This window comes from Ornithorhynchus anatinus, chromosome 4, assembly GCF_004115215.2.
Source record: "Ornithorhynchus anatinus isolate Pmale09 chromosome 4, mOrnAna1.pri.v4, whole genome shotgun sequence".
In the NCBI taxonomy this organism is placed as follows: Eukaryota; Metazoa; Chordata; class Mammalia; order Monotremata; family Ornithorhynchidae; genus Ornithorhynchus; species Ornithorhynchus anatinus.
In genome coordinates, this window is record NC_041731.1 from 101,568,538 (window position 1) to 101,590,942 (window position 22,405).

At 44.9% G+C, this 22,405-nt stretch overlaps 1 pseudogene; it reads right to left on the bottom strand.

Moving 5' to 3' along the window:
• The window catches only part of LOC100081161, a 37,631-nt pseudogene extending 18,960 nt beyond the window's left edge, over positions 1-18,671 (bottom strand).
• Between the last annotated feature and the right edge of the window lie 3,734 nt (positions 18,672-22,405).

Here is a 22,405-nt window from a genome sequence, read left to right on the forward strand (position 1 = left end):
TCAGGATGTAGGGAAGGTAGAACAAACCGGATTTGGTGACAGAGTGAATGAGAGCGATGAGTTGAGGATAATGTCAAGGTTATGGGTTATGCCAAGGTTCCATTCCATTGGATGCCAGGGCAAAGGACACTCATTCTTTTGATGGTATTGGTATTATTCACTTAATCATTTACTGTACTAAGCACTTAGTGATAGTCATTTGGCTAGTGCAAACGTACTGAAGCCTGAGCTTGATTCTTCCCCTAGAGCTTAGATCTGTCCTTTGTAGTGCATCTTGGAAACAGAGAGGAGAAATCTCTCTTCCCCTTGCCTGTACCCTGCTCCAAAATACATATGGTTGGTGAGATGGGGAATGGTCAGGAACGTGTATCCTAGGTAGGGACCAACAGAGATGCCTAGTTATTCCACTTCCCACTGTGAATGTTACATTTGACAAGAGGAGTGTGAAGGAGTCCACTGTTACAAGTAAAAAACGGTTCAAGTGTTTTCTCAGGTTGACATGCTCTGTTGGAGATCCATCTAGCAGAGCCCTGCATAGACCAAAATCAAGGTCTGGCCAACTCCTCTGAGCTCAAGGTGAAAGGCTAGTATAGAGGATGAATCTTCACATCATTAAACATATGTCATTGTTAATGGTGATAGTAATAATATTTGTTAAGCACTTACTGTATGCAAGCACTGTATTACGTGCTGGGATAGATACAGATGATCAGGTAGGACACAGTCCCTGTCCCATTTGGGGCTTAAACCTAATTTGGAGTGAGAAAAATACAATCTCCATTTTTCAGATGAGTAATCTGAGACATAGAAAAGTTAAGTAACTTGCCCAAAGTGGAGCTAGAATTAGAACCCAGGTCCTCTTTCTCCCAGGCTTCTGTTCTTTTCACTAGACAGCACTGCTTCTCACTGTTCTGGTGGGTTGCTACAATTTGAACCACCAGTGAATGCCCATGGATTTTCACAGTTGCCCAGACGCTGCATATAATTATGGTATTTGTTAAGTGCTTACTATGTGCCAAGCACTGTTCTAAGCGCTGATGCAAAGCTCTATGGCAACATCACCACAACCACTGAATTTGTGGATGTCCTAAGTTCCTCTGACCAGATCTCCCCAGTGAGAAACCTGGGAAGTCTTGACAGGAAGAGAGTAAGGGGATCCTGTTTGATAGTTTCAGCTACACATGCTCAGGATGGTCCAGCCTGACCCTGTAATCGGCTTTCAGTGCAAGGAAAACGGGATGGAGTTGAGGCAGTGTAATGTCAATATGGTAGGAAAAGCAATCCACTCCACACGTGGATGAGCCCAAGCCTCTTTCAGGTCATTTTGCCGGGGGCCCTGAATCCCAGCTGGATTCCCAGTGGGGAGAATTTGTCTGGGATGGTCTTACCGCCATGCTTCCGGACTTATCAAGCACCAAACAGACTCTTCTGATGATAGACCTCAGCAGGGAAAAGACAGGTTTGGGTGGCTGACCAGTCATGGGTTTGCTATTCTTAAAGTCGGCTGAGTCCCGGACGACATCCCAAGTGCTTCTGTGTCCGCACATTCGGTTTTGTAGGTTTGGAGCTTCTGCGTTATGGTTCTGCTCTGTACAGAACTCCACCACCTGGAAAAGCCAGTTCATTGGAAGAAGTGGTTAAAGCTACAGAACGTACCTATTAATACAATAATGGAAAGCCATGGTTTTAAAGGGTACTTTTAGTCCACACTGTGATTGTGGGGAAACACTCTGCCTCTAAATTAGGCAAACACTTCCCTTTGAAACTTTATAATAGGCAGAAATGGAAAAGTGGGGTTGGCAGAAAGAACAAACTGCAGACTTAATTACCCAGTGCTTAGAACAGTGCTTGGCACATAGTAAGCACTAAACAAATACCATCGTCATTATTATTATCATTATTAACAACCTAAGGTCACTGAAGCCAGAACATATGCTCTCATTGAATGTCATTTCTGCAATCTTGAATTGTGATCTTCACTAATCAGAGCTGAGATAATCATGGAACACCTCAATCAAAACCAAAAACACACTGCCAGAAGGATAACCACTATGGGACTCCAGGAGCAGTGTAATTGAAAATGTGAGAATGGATGAGATTTCCAGATTTCTCTCTCTCTCACCATCACTCCTTACCTTCCCCGTAGCAGGGACAACCTCCCTCCAAACATCTTGGCCATTTTCACAGTCCAGTCATCAAGATACTTACAGATTCAAAACTCTGCATATACATTAGGGATGACGTTACTGTTTGAGATTCTTCTGGTATGAATGTGCAGTGTTTTTCTAACAGTCCAGTGTGGCGATCTATTTTGCATGGCTTTTTAGTACAGCTGCCTCCTTGGCATTTTTGTATTATGTAGATACCTTGGATTTCTGACGAACACCTGAAAATATATTTAAATTCAATATACGATTTAGTCACATAAAATGAGCTGCCTCAAAGTATTTTGTTATAAAATCCAAGGTATTGCTAAATCGAGTATGTCATCTTCAGTCGATAATTGGAGTTATTTTAAGATGGCTATCAGGAAGTGGCATTTTTTTACTAAGCCCCAAGCCCTCATTCACTGCAGTTGCTCCCTTTTCTCCTCCTACATCTTGCTATTCTTAAAGTCAGCTGAGTCCCGGACGACATCCCAAGTGCTTCCGTGTCCGCACGTTCGGTTTTGTAGGTTTGGAGCTTCTGCGTTATGGTTTTGCTCTGTACAGAACTCCGCCACCTGGAAAACCCAGTTCATTGAAAGAAGTGGTTAAAGCTATCCTTGAATATTGACAGAACGTACCTATTAATACAATCTGCCTGCCTCGGCGGGTCAACCAGTCTGTTACAATGCCACAGATGTGTTGGTAATAAAGTTGTGCTCCTGGCAGTTACCTACCTGTGTCAAAATCTGCCCCGGCCTGCTGCCTACCCCCTAGTCCACTCGTCGTAAAGCACACGCACCCTGGTGGAGGAAACCATACATCCAAACCTCTGCCCCTGAGCCCGTACCATGAAGTACAGAGAAACAGCATGGTGTAGTGGATAGAGCAAGGGACTGGGAGTCAGAAGGTCATGGATTCTAATCCCGGCTCCACCGCATGCCTGCTGTGTGACCTTGGGCAAGTCACTTTGCTGTGCCTCAGTTCTTTCATCTGTAAAATGGGGATTGAAACTGTGAGCCCCACATGGGACAGGGACTGTGTTCAACCCAATTTGCTTGTATCCACCCCGGCACTTATTACAGTGCCTGGCACATAGTAAGTGCTTAACAAATACCACTATCATTATTATTATTATTAAGCCTCTTCCTCCGCTCCCCATTGTAGGAGTCAATTTAGGGGAAAAGGACCTGGGAGGATTATGAAAGACACAATCAAAAGGAAGATGGTTTCTATTAATTGCTAAATAAGTGAAAATCGGAGAACATAATTTAGGTGTTCTTCAGTTGAGTTCTCAGCCTCCCTTCCCATGTGGAGACGGGTCTCATGGTCAACCTGGGTCCCTACCTTCGGCACTAACCCCCGTGGCAGGGGCAGTGGATACAGGTCCCCTGGATTCTCATCCAGAACTCAGCCCCATGACAGAGGCAACGGGGAGAGGCTGTCCACGGGCATGGAAAACCTGCCTCCCTCTTCTCCCGTGTCACCCTCCCCCGCCCACTTGCAAGTTCAGGAGACTCTATCATTTAAACTCTGAAGACAATCGATCAGGAGAAAATAACTATTTGTCCATTGGATCATCTTGAAGGATTTCACAGGATTAACATGGGGTAATGCAAGATCCGCCAATTTGTCGTGGAAGCCCTAGTTGTCCTACAGAGGCTCAGGAGACTCTCGGTGGCATTAGTATTTGTAGATGTGTCAGAATTACTGGCCAAAATTTTTGGTTTGAATCTAGACTGTGAGGATTGTACTGAGAGGTTCTGATACTACTACCGATATTAGAAGCAGCGTGTTGTAGTGGATAGAGCACGGACTTGGGAGTTAGGTTATGGGTTTTTATCCCGACCCTGCCACTTGTCTGCTGTGTGACCTTGGGCAAGTCACTTTACTTCTCTGGGCCTCGGGTACCTCATCTGTAAAATGGGGATTGAGACTCTGAGCCCCATGTGGGACAGGGACTTTGTTCAACCCAATTTGCTTGTATTCATCCCAGCGCTCAGTTCAGTAACCGGCACATAGTAAGCACTTGACAAATACCACTGAGAAGCAGTGTGGCTCAGTGGAAACAGCTAGCCCGGGCTTGGGAGTCAGGTCATGGGTTCTAATCCAGGCTCCACTGCCTGTCAGATGTATGACCTTGCGCAAGTCACTTAACTTATATCTGTGCCTCAGTTACCTCATCTGTAAAATGGGAATGAAAACTGTGAGCCCCATGTGGGACAACCTGATTACCTGTATCTTCCCCAGTGCTTGGCACATAGTAAGCGCTTAAATGCCGACATGATTATTATAATTATTAGAAATAACTGGTATTTAAGCACTTACTATATGTCAAGCACTATGCCACTAATAATAATCATAATTATGGTATTTAAGCACTGTGTGCCAGGCATTATACTAGACACTGGGTTGGATACAAGCAGATTGGGTTGGACACAGTCCCTGTGTCCCATGGGGCTCACAGTCTCGATCCCCATTTTACAGATGAGGTAAATGAGGCCCAGAGAAGTGAAGTAACTTATCCAAGGTCACACAACATTCAATAGTATTTATTGAGCGCTTACTATGTGCAGAGCACTGTACTAAGCGCTTGGAATGTACAAATCGGTAACAGACAGTCCCTGCCCTTTGATGGGCTTACAGTCTAATCGGGGGAGACGGACAGACAAGAACAATAGCAATAAATAGAATCAAGGGGATGAACATCTCATTAAAACAATAGTGAATAAATGGAATCAAGGTGATGTTCATTTCATTAACAAAATAAATAGGGTAATGAAAATATACACAGTTGAGCGGACGAGTACAGTGCTGAGGGGAGGGGAAGGGAGAGGGGGAGGAGCAGAGGGAAATGCGAAAAGAGGGTTTAGCTGCGGAGAGGTGAAGGGGAGGTAGAGGGAGTAGAGGAAAAAGGGGAGCTCAGTCCGGGAAGGCCTCTTGGAGGAGGTGAGCTTTAAGTAGGGTTTTGAAGAGGGGAAGAGAATCAGTTTGGCAGAGGTGAGGAGGGAGGGAGTTCCAGGACCGTGGGAGGACGTGGCCCGGGGGTCGCCGGCGGGGTAGGTGAGAACGTGGGACGGTGAGGTGGTGGGCAGCGGAGGAGCGGAGCGTGCGGGGTGGGCGGTAGAAAGAGAGAAGGGAGGAGAGGTAGGAAGGGGCAAGGTGATGGAGAGCCTTGAAGCCTAGAGTGAGAAGTTTTTGTTTCATGTGGAGGTTGATAGGCAACCACTGGAGGTGTTTAAGAAGGGGAATGTCATGCCCAGAGCGTTTCTGCAGGAAGATGAGCCTGGCAGCGGAGTGAAGAATAGAGCGGGGAGAGACAGGAGGAAGGGAGATCAGAGAGAAGGCTGACACAGTAATCTAGATGGGATATTACGAGAGCCTGTAGCAGTAAAATAGCCGTTTGGGTGGAGAGGAAAGGGTGGATCTTGGTTATATTATAAAGGTGAGACCGGCAGGTTTTGGTGACAGATCGGATGTGCGGGGTGAACGAGAGAGCCGAGTCAAAGATGACACCGAGGTTGCAGGCCTGAGAGATTGAAAAGATGGTCGCACCATCCACGGTGATAGGGAAGTCAGGGAGAGGACAGGGCTTTGGAGGAAAGATGAGGAGCTCAGTTTTGGTCATGTTGAGTTTTAGGTGGCGGGCCGACATCCAGGTAGAGATGTCTTGGAGGCAGGAGGAGATACGAGCCTGAAGGGAGGGGGAGAGGACAGGGGTAGAGATATAGATCTGTGTGTCATCTGCATAGAGATGATAGTTGAAGTCGTGAGAGCGAATGAGTTCACCGAGGGAGTGAGTGTATATGGAGAACAGAAGAGGGCCAAGAACTGACCCTTGGGGAACTCCAACAGTTAGAGGATGGGAGGGGGGGAAGGAGCCTGCGAAGGAGACCTAGCATGACCTGCCAGAGAGATAAGAGGAGAACCAAGAGAGGACGGAGTCCATGAAGCCAAGGTGAGATAAGGTGTGGAGGAGAAGGGGCTGGTCGACAGTGTCAAAGGCAGCTGAGAGGTCAAGGAGGATTAGAATAGAGTGGGAGCCACTGGATTTGGCAAGAAGTAGGTCACGGGTGACCTTAGAGAGAGCAGTCTCGGTAGAGTGGAGGGGACGGAAGCCAGATCGGAGGGGGTCCAGGAGAGAATTGGAGTTAAGGAATTCTAGGCAGCAAATGTAGATGACTCACTCTAGGAGCTTGGAAAGGAAGGGTAGTAGGGAGTTAGGGCGGTAACTGGAAGGGGAAGTGGGGTCGAGAGAGGGTTTTTTTAGGATGGGCGAGACATGGGCATGTTTGAAGGCAGTGGGGAGGGAAAGAAGCCATTGGCTTGTGAGCGGTTAAAGATAGAAGTTAAGGAGGGGAGGAGGGCAGGGGCAATAGTTTTTATAAGGTGAGCGGGAATGGGGTCCGAGTCACAGGTGGAGGCACTTGCGAGGAGGGAGGAGATCTCCTCTGAGGATACTGCAGGGAAGGATGGGAAAGTAGGGGAGAAGGTTGCGGGGGCGGGGGAGGCAAGAGGGGGAGGGGTGACTTTGGGAAGTTCAGACCTGATTGTGTTAATTTTTGTGATGAAGTAGGTGGCCAGATCATTGGGGGGGAGGGATGGGGGAGGGGGAGGAACAAGGGCCTGAGGAGAGAGTTAAAGGTCCGGAACAATCGGCGGGGGTGACGGGCATGGGTCTCGATGAGGGAGGAGAAGAAGTTTTGCCTGGCGGAGGAGAGGGCAGAGTTAAGGCAGGAAAGGATAAATTTGAAATGTATGAGGTCGGCTTGTTGCTTGGACCTTCGCCAGCAGCGCTCTGCAGCCCGAGCATAGGAGCGTAGGAGGCGGACAGAGACAGTGACCCAGGGCTGTGGGTTAGTGGAGCTAGAGCGGAGCAGGGAAAGGGGGGCGAGAGAGTTGAGATGAGTAGAGAGGGTGGAGTTGAGCGTGGTGACCTGACCATCGAGAGTGGGAAGAGAGGACGGGAGGCAAGGTGGGGAGAGATGCTTTTGGAGAGATGGATGGGATCAAGAGAGCAGAGGTCTCTGGGGGGGAACAGCAAAGATTTGCAGGGGGAGGGAGTGTGAGAGATGAGGCAGGTGAGAAGGTTATGGTCTGAGAGACGGATTTCAGAGTTGGTGAGGGAGGAGATAGTGCAGCGGTAGGAGATGATGAGATCGAGGGTGTAAGTGGCAGAGTTGGGATTAGAACGCATGACCTTTCGACTTGCAGGCCCATACTCTATCCACTATGCCACGACTCAGGGTAGATACAAGATAATTAGGCCAGACACAGTCCCTGTCCCACACGGGGTTCCCGGTCTAAGCGGGACATAGGAGCAGAAGAAACAAGGTATTACCCCCATTTTACAGATGAGGTAACTGAGGCATAGAGAAGTTAAGTGATTTTCTCCAGATTGCATGGCAGGCAAGTGGTAGAACTGGGATTAGGATCTGGATCCACTGACTCACAAGCCTGGGAGTCAGAAGGTCATGATGCACCATTTTTAGACATATTATCTGAAAGAGAAAACAGCTAAGGGATTGCTTACAAAATTAACAACCCCAAACAGAATGTTTACAGTTCAGCGTAACTGAAAGCTATTACCTTGTTGCTTCTGGCAGTCCGTCACTGGAGATGTAGAAAGGCTGCTTATCATCGTATTCATCAAACACTCCCCACCGAAAATGGGCCCATTCGTGAGCAAACACACGACCTGAGGGAGAATATTTGAAATGGGATTATTTTACATCATTTAATTTACTTCCTCCCGGACCAGAGCTGGGCATTCTCCCCACCAACCCTTTCATCGAGTATAAGCTTCTTGTGGGCAGGAAACATCTCTCATTTCTGTGGTTCCTTCCCACGTGTTTAGTTCAGTGTTTTGCATTAAGTAGCCATTCAGTAAATATCATTACTACTCGATACTCTCCCTCTGCAGTTATAAGTGGTTCTGGGATGAGAGCAGGACAAATTTGTTTCATTATCATAAAAAATTCAAATTGTACCTAGCTCTTCTGTCACTTTTGCTTCTTGGGATTTACGTGATGCAAGGCTGATTAGTTCTCAGTGTATGCATGGGTGTGTGTGTATATGTATGTTGGTGTGAATATTTCATTCAAATATAAAAGATTCATTTTATTTTTTTCAAAGTTGCTTCATTGTACAAGCTTACATGGATGTCAGTAGGAGCTAACAGACTTGTTGACCTTAGACACTCTATATTCTAACTGGGCCGATGTTTGTAAGGTAATCTCTTCATTTTTCTTCCCAAATCACATCATTCCCCTAAGTGTATCATCACAATTGAAAATGCTACCACCCTCCCTATCCCTGAAGCATTTTCCTCAACTTATTCTCAAGAAATACCATTGACTAAGTGACTTGTCCAAGGTCATGCAGCAGGGAACTGGCAGAGTCTTATATACGTGTCCACCTTCCAGAACTATGCTCTCTCCACCTCTGCCCTAATCAAATGTGTAGTTTGAAAATTCACTCTTTGTAAGGGGAAAAGTAGCACTTTGGGTGTACAACCCTGAAATTTCGCACTGCTCGGTCAAACCCACGAATAATTGGTGAGATTTTTCCCCAACAGCAGCAGTTTCAGGATGGAGCTGCAGTAAAGAAGTAGCAGCTAAAAGTGGAGAAAAGGCAGACAATGTCGTCTGCCACTTCTGTTTCTCCCTATTCCACTTAGAGCATCAGAACATAATCACTTTATTGGTTCAGGACTGGATGGAAATGCTCTGTCGTTCCAAGTCCTGGAATCAGTGGATGTCTTGGGTGTTATCTGATCCAAGGTGGCCAACAGATTGGGGTAATCCGCAGTCCACACCCTTCCAAGGTGTTTGATGTAAAATCAACCTCTAGAATGTGAGCTCACTGTTGGCAGAGAATATGTCTGTTATCATGCTATCGTGCTCTTCCAAGCCCCTAGTACAGAGCTCTGCATACAGTAAGCGCTCAGTAAATACAATTGAATAATCTGTGGAAGACATGGCCTTTGGGCCAATAGGATGAGAAGCTCCCCCGTGTTGGGGCAGAGTTAATTCTGGATGGGGAGAGGGGATCTTGGATCTCTTTCCCTCCGAGCCGCTTTTAACTCCTGCCCTGAGAAAACTAAAGTCTACTTCATTGCAAGTGGTAAATTATTTCTACCTCTCCAAACTAACTGGAGGATGAAAAGGAAGATTTGTGTGAGGTAATTTGGTTTTAGGTAATGATAATTATGGTATTTAAGTGCTTACTATGTGCCAAGCACTGTTCTAAGCACTGGGGTAAATACAAGATAATCAGGTTGTCCCACATGGGGCTTACAGCCTTAATTCCCATTATTTACAGATGTGGTAACTGAGGCCCAGAAAAGTTAACGCAGCGTGGCTCAGTGGAAAGAGCACGGGCTTGGGAGCCAGAGGTCATGGGTTCGAATCCCAGATCTGCCACTTGTCAGCTGTGTGGCTGTGGGCAAGTCACTTCACTTCTCTGTGCCTCAGTTACCTCATCTGTAAAATGGGGATGAAGATTGTGAGCCTCATGTGGGACAACCTGATTACCCAGCAGCGTGGAGAAGCAGCGTGGCTCAGTGGAAAGAGCACGGGCTTTGGAGTCAGGGCTCATGAGTTTGAATCCCAGCTCTGCCACTTGTCGGCTGTGTGACTGTGGGCAAGTCACTTAACTTCTCTGTGCCTCAGTTCCCTCATCTGTAAAATGGGGATTAAGACTGTGAGCCCACGTGGGACAACCTGATTCCCCTATGTCTACCCCGGCGCTTAGAACAGTGCTCGGCACATAGTAAGCGCTTAACAAATACCAACATTATTATTATTATTATTACCTTGTATACCCCAGCGCTTAGAACAGTGCTCTGCACAGAGTAAGCGCTTAACAAATACCAACATTATTATTAAATGGCTTACCCAAGGTCACACAACAGACTAGTGGCGGAGCCAGGATTAGAACGCACATCCTCTGACTCCCACCCATTCTCTTTCCACTAAGCCATGCTGCTTCTCAATGATAGATAAGTAGGTGTCATTGATGGATCATTTTAGTTTAAAGTCCGGATTTCAGGGATCTCACAAGCAGTGCAGGCTTCAGTCTGCATCTGATTAACGCTGATTTTTAGGGGGCTAGTGTGTCGATCAGTTCTAAAATCTTTCCGAACCTGCAGATAAATATCTCGGGAACCTCTTCCCAAATATTCTGTATTTGTTCCTTCCTATTTATGATCAGAATTAAATCTCGGGTCTGTTTGTGGATACAACTTAATCATGGCCTCTGGGGTTTAGACTGCTTTCCTGGGTGGAATTTCTAGGTCATGCCTGCTTTTGAGCCTCCAAAAGAGAAGATGGTTGGGATAGGTTTTGATGGATGGGAATATAATGATATGGTCCTGAGTTTTGTCCAAAGTGAACCAGATTTCCCTCTGCATTCCAGTAGGTGCCACCAAAACCTGGCATTGGGCAGCTCCTTTGTGGTGGTGTTGATTCTCCACCCAAATAAAAAAAAAAAACCACAGGAAAGTTATTCAAGTGAATAATGGAAAAAAAAGCCCAAATGCCACCAAAGCAACAGGAATGTAGAAGGAATGAAATGACTCAACACCTTCACTAGCCAAATACAAACTGAGACCCAGAAAATGAAGCAACTTGTCCAAGTTCACACAGCAGAAAAGTGACAGAGCCAGGATTGGAACCCAGGTCCTCCCCATCCCCGTCTCCTCGACACGTTATCCAAACTTGGCTTCACGGACTTTGTCCTCTCCTGGTTCTCCTCTTATCTCTCTGACAGTTCTCCCCTGGTCTCCTTTGCAGACTACTCCTCCCCCTCCCATCTGGTAACTGTAGGGGTTCCTCAAGGGTTAGTTCTTTGTTCCCTTCTGTACTCCATCTATACTCACTCCCTTGGTGAATTCATTCACTCCCACAGCTTCAACTATCATTTCTATGCAGATGACACCCAAATCTACATCTCCTCCCCCCCCCCCCCCTTCTCTCTCCCTCCCTCCAGGCTCATATCTCCTGCCTTCAGGACATCTGCACCTGGTTGTCCGTTCACCACCTAAAACTCAACATGTCCAAGATTGAGCTCCTTATCTTCCTTCCCAAACCCTGTCCTCTCCCTGATTTTCCCGTCACTGTGGATGGCACCACCATCCTTCCCATCTCACAAGCCTGCAACCTTGGTGTCATCTTTGACTCTGCTCTTTCAATCACCCCACACATCCAATCTGTCACCAAAACCTGCCGGTCTCACCTTCACAATATCGCCAAGATCTGCCCTTTCCTCTCCATCCAAACCACTACCATGTTAGGACAATCACTCATCCTATCCCGACTGGTTTACTGTATCAGCCTCCTTTCTGATCTCCCATCCTCCTGTCTCTTCCCTCTTCAGTCTATACTTCAGTCTGCTGCCCAGATTACCTTTCTACAGAAATATTTGGTCTTGTCACCCCTCCCCTCCTCAAAAATCCCCAGTGGTTACCTATCAACCTTCACATGAAGCAAAAACTCCTCACTCTTGACTTCAAAGGTCTCCATCACCTGGCCCCCTCCTACCTCACCTCCCTTCTCTCCTTCTTCAGCCCAACCCGCACACTCTGCTCCTCTGCCACTAACCTCCTCACTGTGCCTCGTTTCCACCTTTTCTGCCATCAACTCTTGGCCCACATCCTACCTCTGGCCTGGAATGCCTTCCCTCTTCACATCTGCCAAACTAGCTCTCTTCTCCCCTTCAAGGCCCTATTCATTCATTCATTCATTCATTCATTCAATAGTATTTATTGAGCGCTTAGTCTGTGCAGAGCACTGTACTAAGCACTTGGGATGAACAAGTCGGCAACAGATAGAGACAGTCCCTGCCGTTTGACGGGCTTACAGTCTAATCGGGGGAGGCGGACAGACGAGAACAATGGCCTTGAGAGCTCACCTCCTCCAGGAGGCCTTCCCAGACAGCCCCCCTTTCCTCTGTTCCCCCTTCCCCACCCCACAGCACTTGTGTATATTTGTACATATTCTCTTTAATGATTACCTATAATTCTACTTATTTTGATGTTATTGACTCCTGTCTTCTTGTTTTGTTGTCTGTCTCCCCCTTCTACACTGTGAGCCCATTATTGGGCAGGAATTGTCTTTGTTACCAAATTTTACTTTCCAAGCACTCAGTACAGTGCTCTGCACACAGTAAGAACTCAAATATGTTTGAACGAATGAATGGCTCCCCTGCCCCTGCTCTTTCCACTAGGCTAGGTCTCCTCTCCAGCTGTAATTCATTTTAATGTCTGTCTTCCGCTCTAGACTATGAACTCATAGTGTTCAAGGAAAATGTCTGCTTATTCTGTTACATTGTACTCTCCTAAGTGCATAGCACACTGCTCTGCACACAGTATGCACTCAATAAATGCAGTTTGATTGCTTCGGTCCTATACACATCCTGGTTAAAATCTGTGCTTCGCTATCACAATAGGCAAATTTACTTTATCTTTTTAGATATGAATAGCAGAATTGTCCATTCTTTTTTTTTTCATCAGATACAGTAACGGTGCTAATAGTATTCATTACTATTGGATTAGTTATAATTCACTGTACTAAGATCTTGTGAAAACACAAAACTGATAAAGGGGTACAGGCATAAAGTTATTTAAAACTAATCAAAATGTCCAATTGAATAATCACATATGCACAGGGTTGAAGGTGTGTGTGTATATGTATATGTGAATACACACAGGCGGTAGCAAGGTCCAGTGGAAAGACATAAGTTGAGAATTCTGGAGACCTGGATTTGAGTTCCCCCTCCACCACAATCCTACTGAGTTAACTTGGGCAAATCATTTAACCTCACTGAGTCTCAACTTCCTTATCTGTAAAATGGGGATAAAATAGATTATGGGACCCCTATGGGACTGGGACTGGGTCTAAACTCATAATCTCTTCTCCACCCAGCACTTAGAAATGACTGGTGCATTTGTCCAGCTAGGGGCACTGAGAATTCACTGGGGAAGATGAATGAAGAGTTGGGATTCTTGAAAAGGGCTTTGAATATGATTGTTTTATTTGGCTAGAGAGGGTGAGTCACTTCATTCCTTCTACAGTCCTGTTGCTTTGGTGGCATTTTGGATTTTTTTTTTCTTTTCATTATTCACTTGACTAACTCTCATATTTTTATTTGGGGAGGAGAATCAACAAATTGCATATTTATATATTTGGTGGCGTGAAAGCATCATCAACATTATAGTACTGTGTAATAATGTTGGTGTTAGTAGCTGTACCTAGTGGTCCATACTCTTTCAACAGATTTCCTGTCAGGAACTTCGGGGTGAAGTGAATATATTCCGCCGGATCTCCGCACCGTCCTGACTGTTGGGTGTATGGACCTTCTCCGTGGACTGGAGAGGCTTCTGCAACTATGATGTCTGCCTAAAAATGTAGAAGATTTTGTTACTTAAAACCAACTTAAAGGATATGGTTTACTTAAAAATATTCTAAAGTGCTAATGTTGTTAAGTATGGTACTTGTTAAGTGCTTACCATATTACAAGCACTGTTCTAAAAACTGGACTAGATACAAGGTGATTATGTCGGACGCAGTCCCTGCCCTACATGGGTTCCAACTTTTAATCTCCATTTTATAGATGAGGTAACTGAAGCCCAATCATTCATTCAGTTCAAGCGTATTTATGAGCGCTTATAGTATGCAAAGCACTGTACTAAGAGCTCAGGAGAGTACAGTATAACAACACAGACACATTCCTGCCTACAGTGAGGTCACAGATGAAGAAATGAACTCCCCAAGGTCACACAGCAGGCAAGTGGAGCTGGGATTAGAACCCAGATCCTTCTGACTTTTAGGCCCCTGCTCTATCCATTAAGGCACACTGCTCAAATTTGCTTTGAAAAAATATGTAGCTAAAATATAGGCAATTGACAGATCTCATTTTTTAAAGGGAAATGAATGAACCTACCGTTTTGTAAGATTCGTGTTTTGCGATTGAATAATCAGGTTTATCCCGCCAGGTCTCAGGAATTAAAATGGTCACACTTTTTAAGTAAAACAACTTTTTTGTAGCTTTGAAGAGGTAGGTAGAAGCTTCGGTCACCATGTCCTGATATGAGAAGAAAAATGAAATGATTTGGAATGCAAGGAAAAAAAAGACTTCACAATTAGGAAAACATAGGATTGTGAACTATGTTTTTAAAAAGTTGAACCTCCTTTCCCCACCTATTAATTTCCCCTTGTGGAGGGCCTTGACTTCCTTCCCATGCCTTCTGGGGACTGTGACAACCAAGTCACAGACTGCCTGCTGGCAGTGATCCTGTTGTCTACACAGCAGGTACCCAAACACACCTCTTCATCCCCATGGCAACCAGTCAATCCAAAGTATTTACTGATCACCTATTGTGTGCAGGTATTAAGTCTTTGCAAGAGTGTAATAAAAGTGGATCTCTGTCCTCATGGAGTTTGCAACAGGTCTGTGGAGGTAAATTCTACAATAAATTACAAAAAGGAGGATGTAGGAAAAGGGTTAAGTCTGTGATATAGTGCTTAAGAGGTATACAAATAATAATAATGATGGTATTTAAGCACTTAATATGTGTCAAGCACTGTTCTAAGCACTTGGGTAGAAGATACAAGGTAATCAGTTTGGATACAGTTCGTTTCCGACATGGGGCTCACGGTCTTAAACACCATTTTACAGGTGAGGTAAATGAGGCCCAGAAGATAATATTAATGGTAATTTTTAAGCACTTACTATCTGCCAAGCACAATTCTAAGCACTGGTGTAATCACCAGGTAATCAGGTTGTCCCACGTGGGGCTCACAGTCTTAATCCCCATTTTACAGATGAGGTAACTGAGGCACAGAGAAGTGAAGTCACTTGCCCAAAGTCACACAGCTGACAAGTGACAGAGCTGGGATTAGAATATATGACCTCTGACTCTTAAACCCGGGCTCTTGCCATGTGGCTTTTCATGTCAGAATTGTGGTGCCGAAGCCGGGGAATAAGAAGTGGGTTGTTAAGAGATTAACTGCGGGAGGCCTTCTGGACCAGATGTGATTCCAGGAGGACTTTGAAGAGGGGGAGGAGGTTATAGAGAATTGCTTGGCTTAGGGGATAAAGCGTAGCCCTGGGAGTCAGAAGGATCTGGTTTCAAATTGACTCCTCCAAGTGTCTGCGTGACCTTGAGCAAGTCACTTAACTTCTCTATGCCTGTTACCTCATTTTTAAATAGAGATTAAGACTGTGAGCCCTATGTGGACAGGAACTGTGTCCACCCTGATTACTTTCTATCTACTCCAGTGGCAGGGAATGTGTCTGCCAACTCTCTTATACCGTACTCTGCGCACAGTAAGCACTCAAATTGTTGTTGTTGTCTTATGCTGTCGAGTTGCGTCCGACCCACAGCGGTGTCATGAACACATCTCTCCCGGAACACCCCACCTCCATCTGCAATCGTTCTGGTAGTGTATCCATAGAGTTTTCTTGGTAAAAATATGCAAGTGGTTTCCCGCTGCCTCCTTCCGCACAGTAACCTCGAGTCTCTGCCCTTGACTCTCTCCCATGCCGCTCCTACTCAGCGTGGGTGAGTTTGGACTCGTAGCAGAGTGCCCTCCGATCGCTAGCCACTCCCTCAGGCTAGGAATGGAATGGGTACGCCTCTGCTTGGCTCTCCCTCCTGTAGTCGAGACTGGTAGAGTACTGGAAACTCTTCAGTTGTGACTGAGAGGGGACTCAATAAATACCACTGATTAACTGATTGACCTTCAAACTCAATTTTGCATCTGTCTCTTGTCCATGCTCTTCCTTTGTCCTGGAGCTCATTCTCCCCTCAAATCAGCCAGGTCACAGTAATCCCCAAATTGAGCCCTCCTAAAAATCCCTCCTTCTCCAATAAGCCTTCCCTGATTAGTTCTAAACCCCCCAAATTGTACAAGCCCATCAGCAATCTCTACCATATATACCCTTATTTATATGCATAATTTTTTGTGCATGAATTAGTGTATATTCAGTTATTTATTTAATCTTTTTGTAAACGTTATATCTGTCTCACCCATTGAGGTGTATAGTGTACATATCATTTCTCTGTTCTATGCTTCCCTTGAACTGAATACTATGCATTGCACCCAATGCAAGTTCAATAAGTACTATGACTATTAATAATTATGGTATTTATTAAGCACTTACTGTGATTTAAGCACTGTACTACGTACTAGGGTGGATGCAAGTAAATTGGGATGGACACAGTCCCATGTGGGGCTCACAGCCTCAATCCTCATTTTGCAGATGAGGTAGCTGAGGCCCAGAGAAGTCAAGTGACTCACCCAAGGTCACACAGCAGACAAGTGGCAGAGCGGGGATTAGAACCCATGACCACCTGACTCCCAGGCCCGTGTTCTATCCTATATGCTATGCTGTTTCTCATATTATTTCTATTATTACTACAAGGATGAATTTATTGTATAAGCCTCTTCATTTCTCTGGAAACTTTTGCAGGGAATAAAACCCAACATATATAATAATTGTTTTGGGGTTTTTTTGCCACCAAATGTGCTAAGTCATTATTCCATCTATTTCAGCTTTTCCCTATATGCTCTTCACCCATATTTATGCACAAATATCTGAACTACAGGAAGGTTTGGAAACAGAATATATCAACCATAATAGTTGTGGTATTTTGTTAAGAAGGTAGTATGTGCCAAGCACTGTACTAAACACTCTAAACAAGAGAATCAGGTCAGTCACAATCTGTCCCAAATGGGGCTGATATTGGGGGAGGGAAAATAGGATTTTAATCTGCATTTTACAGATGAGGCCACTGAGGAATGGGGTTTACACCGTGCATAGCGCTGTACTAAGCTCTGGGGAAAGTACAGTATAACTGAGTCAATAGACTTGTTCCTTTCTGCCCACAATGAGATTATGGTCTAGAAAGAAATTTAGGGGACTAGCCCAAGGTCACGCAGGAGGCAAGTGCTTAGGCAGTGTTTAGAACTCAGTTCCACCGACTCCCTGCCCTGTGCTGTTTCCACAAGTCCACGCTCCTTGCACTAAATTCAAAAGGGATTTGGGTAAATGAATGTGAGATGATAATGATGATGGCATTTGTTAAGCGCTTATGTACAAAGCACTGTTCTAAGCACTGGGGGTGATACAAGGTGATCAGGTTGTCCCATGTGGGGCTCACAGTCTTGATCCCATTTTACAGATAATGTAAATGAGGCACAGAGAAGTTGAGTGACTTGCCCAAAGTCACACAGCCGACAAGTGGCGGAGCGAGATTAGAACCCATGACCTCTGACTCCCAAGCCCGTGCTCTTTCCACTGAGCCACGCTCAATAGTCTCATAAGGAGAAAATATAGAGATACGAGGGGAAAAGATAGAGAATTGAGAAGACTTCAGAAGGGTTTTGATTCCTGAATATTAAATCCAAAATAGGTTATCGGTTGGGCAGGTTATAGACATTAGAAGTTTTTGCTCAAATCATGAGGATGGGTGTTAAAAAAGACAACTGCTCCTTTGAGCTCCAGTTGATGTCCAGTTGGAGAAGCAATATGGCCTAATGGAAAGAATTTAGGCCTGGAAGTCAGAAGGACCTGGGTTCTAATCCTGAATCCGCCACTTGTCTGCTGTGTAACCTTGGGCAAATCACTTCATGTCTCTGTGCCTCAGTTCCCTCATCTATAAAATGGGGATTAAGACTGGGAGGTCTATGTGGGACAGGGACTGTGTTCAAACCGATTTGCTTGCATCTACTTCAGTGTTTAGTACAGTGTCTGGCACATAGAAAGCATATAACAACACAACTATTACTGTTATTATCATCGTTATTTTTAATATGAGCTGCCAGAGGGAGAACAGTGCTCTGAGACAATATGGTATTTCTTACATTCTTATATGTGGCATATTTACTACTTTCCATTACACATATCATTTCTTCCGGTTGTTGGCAAAGGAGTTCAAGAGTTTCCTTGGTTTATTTTGGAAATGTATAAAAACATATAAAGTCATTGAGATACGAAAACAACAGAAAGACAGAAATGCAAAGGAACGACAGTGCCACTGAAGCCCTGAGACCCAACATCCAGCAGGGGAGAGCTATCAAGGGGAGGAAGAGGTCATGCTGGTGAGCAGAACTCCACTGAACTAGAAGGATCTTTAAAGAATCCAAGATGAAGAGATCCGTCTGTTTTGGAGAGCAGTTAGAGGGACAGCAATATGAATTTAAGTTATTATACTTCAGTTAGTCACAGTGACTGCCGTCTGTGCAATATTGAAATGACTCCATTAAAATAGGAGTCGGAAATCATTTGGGATTTGAGTACAACTGAAGAGTATGCACTTAGATGCTCTCTTACCTTTATTTGTTGGATTATTTTCGCATCTTCGGGTACCTGGGGATTAATGGCAATGACGATTCCTTCGTAACCATTGTTTTTCAGTTCGATCATCGAAGTTCTAACCCCCTGCAGGAGATGTAGAGCAAGAGAGAGAGAAATAATCTTAAATGACCCCATTGTTTCTCTTCTAGGTTGTGCAGGGAGCTGTTGGTCAGGGAAGCATCTCTCCTTCTGCCCTTATATACTTCTTGGAATTAGTTATCAGGGCTTGTTACAGGACTTGGATTATTTTTTCAGCTAAACAATAGTGTCATTAGAGTGTCCATTCCCGAAAAGGAAAGAGTTTGTAGCCTCAGAGCCCAGGAGAATATTTGTTTTAAAGTACTTTGAAGAACTTGATTGTGCAGTCTACAAAAATATCCCATGTTGACTTTTAAAATATTTGAAAAAGCCTTTTGTTTCTATGTCAGTCAATGCTAGATCTGCTTTTTTTTTGGAAAGCTAGTGGTCATGCTTTTTCTATGGAGAAGGTCTAAAAAATGTACTGTGAGCCTCGTATGTGATAGGAACCTTGTCTAACCTTATAATCGTGTATCTACCCCAGCACTTAGTATGGTGCTTGGCCCATAGTAAGTGTTTAACAATTGCAATTATGTTATTTTTCTTATGTTAGCAAACACAAATAGCTTCTCTCGATTTTTAGCTTGTTAGCCCCTGGTGTCTCTTTGCTGACCAGCGGGTGAAATCACATTGGAAATTACACCTCCTTCAGGTGGGCTTCCCCATTTAACTTCTCATCTTCCCCATGCCAGCACTTTCTATACCACCTTAACTATCTGTTGCCGAATTGTACATTCCAAGCGCTTAATACAGTGCTCTGCGCATAGCGCTCAATAAATACTATTGAATGAATGAAATAGTGATTTTAAAAATGTACTTCTCGCTATAAAAAAAATCCTATGACCTCAATAGCATCGCACCTTTTTAATGAAACCAGAGATAACTCAGTTAACTTGTCATTGATTTTATGTGGGTGGAGTAAAAACACAGTCAAGTAGAGGCATATCTACTCCATTCCTTGGGCAGTGGCTAGCGATTGGAAGGCACTCTGCTAAAAGTCAAAACTCACCTGTGCTGGGCAGCAGTGGCACGGGAGAGAGTCAAGGGTGGAAACTCAAGTTGACTGGGTGGAAGGAAGCAATGGTAAACCGCTTCCATATGCTTACCAAGAAAACTCTCTGGATCCACTACCAGAACGATTACAGATGGAGGTGGGGCGTTCTGAGAGAGATGTGTCCTTGGAGTCGCTATGGGTTGGAGATGGCTCGAAAGCATAAGACAAGACAAAATACAGTAGAATTCAGAATGTCAGTCTATGGTATTTGAGTGCTTACTTTGTACCGAGCGCTCTACTAAGCGCTTGGGAGAGTAAGACAACAATATAACAGATAGATTCCCTGCCCACAAGGAGCTTACATTCTAATAATAATAATGTTGGTATTTGTCAAGCGCTTACTATGTGCAGAGCACTGTTCTAAGCACTGGGGTAGGTACAGGGTAATCAGGTTGTCCCACGTGAGGCTCACAGTTAATCCCCATTTTACAGATGAGGGAAATGAGGCACAGAGAAGTTAAATGACTTGCCCACAGTCACACAGCCGACAAGTGGCTGAGCCGGGAGTCGAACCCATGACCTCTGACTCCGAAGCCCAGGCTCTTCCCACTGAGCCACGCTGCTTCTCTACAGGGAGAGACAGCCAATATAAACTAATAAATTACAGCTATGTACATAAGCGCTGTGGGGCTGAGGGGAGGATGAATAGTGGGAAAGTCAGGGCTATGCAGAAAGGAGTGGGAGAAGAGGAAAGGAGGGTTTAGGGAAGGCCTCTTGGAGGAGATGGGCTTTCGATAAGGCTTGGAAGGAGGGGTGACTAATTGTCTGTCTGATATGAGGAGGGAGGGCTTTCCAGGCCAGAGGCAGGATGTGCATGAGAGGTCAATGGCGAGATAGATGAGATGGAGGTACAGTGAGAAGGTCAGTATTAGAGGAGAGAAGTGTACAGGCTGGGTTGTAGTAGGAGAGCATCAAAGTGAGGTAGAAGGGGTCAAGGTGATGGACTGCTTTAAAGTCAATGGTGAGAAGTTTTTGTTTAACACAGAGGTGGATGGGCAACTTCTGAAGATCCCTGAGTAGTGGGGGGAAACGTGGTCTGAATGTTTTTGTAGAAAAATGATCCAGACACTTTAGAGTTAAGTATGGACCGGAGAGGAGTCTGGGAGGTGGGAGAGGAGGCCGATGTGGTAATATCTAGGTGCGATAGGATGAATGAGTGAATTAACGTGGTAACAGTTTGGGTTGTAGAGAAACGGTGTGGCTCAGTGGAAAGAGCACGGGCTTGGGAGTCAGAGATCGTGAGTTCAAATCCCCACTCTGCCACTTGTCAGCTGTGTGACTTCGGAGTCATTTCACTGTGCCTCAGTTACCTCATCTGTAAAATGGGGATCAAGACTGTGAGCCCCAAGTGGGGCAATCCGATAGGTTTTAGAACAGTGCTGAGCACATAGTAAGCTCTTAACAAATACCATCATTATTATTAGTAGGAGAGCAGCAAGGTGAGGTAGAAAGGGGCAAGGTGATTGGGTGCTTTAAAGTCAATGGTGAGAAGTTTCTGTTTGATGTGGAAGTGGATGGGCAACTACTGAAAGTTCTTGAGTAATGGGGAAACATCAGTGCTTAGAGGAGTGCTCAGTGCTTGGCACATAGTAACTGCTTAACAAATACCATCATTATTATTATTATTATTATCTAACAGGAATCATGGATGGAATGAACAAGTGGGATGAACGTGGGAGCAGAGTCAAGGATAATGCCAAGGTAATGGACCTGTAAGATTTGAATGATGGTGGTGCAGTCTACAGTGATGGGAAAGTCAAGGGGAGGACAGGGATTGATGGGAAGACCTTGACAAGTCGGAGAAGGTGACAACTGTAAATAGGGTGAATTTCAGTTGGGATCCATGCGGGGCAATTCATTTAGGGAACATAAAAAACTACAGCTATCAAGATCAGTCAGTGAGTCAATGTTATTTATTGAGTGCCCACTGTGTGCAGAACGCTGTACTACATGCTTGTGAACATAAAGTTCAATAAAGTTAGTAGATGTGATCCCTGCCCACAAGAAGATTATAGTCCCCAGAGGGAGAGGGAAAATTATGAAGTATAAGGATTTCTACATAAGCACCGTGGGGCTGGGCTAATTATCAAAGTGATTAAGGGGTACATAGCCACGTGCAAAGTTGATGCAGAGAGGAGTGTGGATAGTGGAAGTCAGGGAAGGCCTCTTAGAGGAAATGTGATATTAGGAGGGTTGTGAAGGTGGGAAGAATGGTGGACTGTCTGATAGGGAGTGGGAGGAGAGAGTTTCAGCCGCAAGGGAGAATGTGAGCACAAGGGGTTGGCGATGGGATAGGCAAGATTGAGGTACAGAGAGTAAGTTGGAGCTAGAAGGGTGAAGTGGGTAGAAGGGTGATAGTATAAGATCAGAGAGATAAGATAAGGAGATAGCTGATTGAGTGCCTTAAATATTCTGTTTCTTTTGACCATGGATGGGCAACCATTGAAGTTTTGGAAGAATGGAGAGATGTGGACTCAAGTTTTTTTTTTTTAGAACAATTATCTTAGCAGCAGAGTTAAGTATGGATCGAAGAGGGGAGAGACAGGAGGGAGGGAGGTCAGAGAGGAGGCTTATGAAGTAATCAAGGTGGGTAATGATGAGTGCATGGATGAGTTTGATATCAGTTTGGATGGAGAAGATAGGGTGGATTCTAGAGACGTTGTAGAGGTAGAACCAAGAGGATTTTGTGGCAGACAGACTAAGCGTACTGACAGAAGGAGATAAGTTGAAGATAACACAGTTCTGGGCTTATGAGACAGGGAGAATG